The sequence below is a fragment of the Sinocyclocheilus grahami genome, unplaced genomic scaffold (genome assembly GCF_001515645.1).
Source record: "Sinocyclocheilus grahami isolate Dianchi unplaced genomic scaffold, SAMN03320097.WGS_v1.1 scaffold1672.1, whole genome shotgun sequence".
Lineage (NCBI taxonomy): Eukaryota > Metazoa > Chordata > Actinopteri > Cypriniformes > Cyprinidae > Sinocyclocheilus > Sinocyclocheilus grahami.
The window spans coordinates 20762-22183 of record NW_015506851.1 but is presented as its reverse complement, the minus strand read 5'-3'; the positions used below and the strand labels follow the sequence as shown (position 1 = coordinate 22183).

The 1422-nt window shown below is 40.1% G+C and overlaps 1 long non-coding RNA gene across 1 annotated transcript in view; it reads right to left on the bottom strand.

Annotated features, from left to right (window-relative positions):
• Window positions 1–603: 603 nt before the first annotated feature.
• LOC107571946 (uncharacterized) overlaps window positions 604–1422 on the bottom strand; it is a 16262-nt gene continuing 15443 nt past the window's right edge. The window contains exon 3 of the long non-coding RNA XR_001607257.1: window positions 604–658. This is a non-coding gene — a long non-coding RNA (uncharacterized lncRNA). The remainder of the gene's footprint in view (window positions 659–1422) is intronic.

The following is a 1422-nucleotide window of genomic DNA, read 5'->3' as shown; positions in this document are numbered from 1 at the left end:
GATGCGAGCTGCAGCCGGTAGCCAGTGCAAGGAGATAAAAGAGATAAAGATATCTGTGTTCAGTTATGTGTGTATGCATGCATCTATAAAAGCATCGTAACCTACTGCATACAGTTTTAGTTTAGCTACAAGCCAGACCCAAACCCAAGAATATTTCGAGACCTGTTGGACTCAGATCGGGTAGCAGACCTCTATGTCGGCGGCAGTTTGCCCAATTTAACATATTGAATCGGCGTCAGGGCCGTCGGCGAGAGGGAGAACTCTTATCGGAAGTTCAGTTTAGCAACTGAGTCCGTGCCCGAGAATTCAAGTGAAATTGATGAAAACCAGTAAATGAAGGCGGCACAGACTGAGGGCTGTTCTAATGTTATGTGATCTTACCCAAGTATGCAAATATTTTCATAACAACATGAGCAGCTAAAAATCTGCTTTTCATATCTTTTGCTTTGTGGCTTTAAACTGTGGTTAACTTGTATTTATCTCTTTTTGCTTTAGATCAGCTGGTGCTGAAAGAGGATAATCAAGATCCAAATGAAATGGAACAGACAGATCAGTATGAGAAACACCATGATTTAATAATTGGTTAAAAATCCACACAGTCTAAAATGGCTTCTATACGAAAAAGAGCTCAGAAAACCAAATCTAACAGCTCTTTCACCTGCCATCAGTGTGGAAAGAGCTTTGTTCAACAAGAAAACCTCAAAAGGCACACGAGAACTCACTCGGCAGAGAAGCCATTCACCTGCCAACAGTGTGGAAATGTTTTCACCCAAAAAGCAAGCCTTCAAGATCACATGAGAACTCACTTGGGAGAGAAACCATTCACCTGCCAACAGTGTGCAAATGTTTTCAATCGAAAAACAAACCTTCAAAGAAACAGGAGAACTCACTCGGGAGAGAAACCTTACACTTGCCATCAGCGTGGAAAGAGTTTTACACAGAAAAGCAGCCTTCAATCTCACATGAGCATTCACACTGGAGCGAAGCCTTATATATGCCATCATTGTGCAAAGAGTTTCACAGTCAAAGGAAACCTGAAGACACATAGGAGTTAACACTGGAGAGAGGCCTTTCAAGATCATTCTGGAAATAAAGCGTGACCGTGACGAGGTTTACCAAAAGAAGAAATTTTAAAAATCCCCAGCATATTCCTTCTGGAGAAAAGCCCATTAACTGTGATCAATGTAATACATTTCTTTTGACATTACACCCGATAGATGCACCTAAGAAGTCATGAAAATGAGACTGTATTTTTGTGCTTTCGGGAGAAAGCTTAAAACGGCCCTACAATTTAAAAAAGAAAATAGGCACCTGTTTGAAATTTTGTTGTTTTTGTTAACTTTTTTTATACTCGTCTTGAGGCTTTTTGTTTTTTTTATAAATGATTTCCTGTATCCACACCTGGCTCCTTTGCTATAGTTT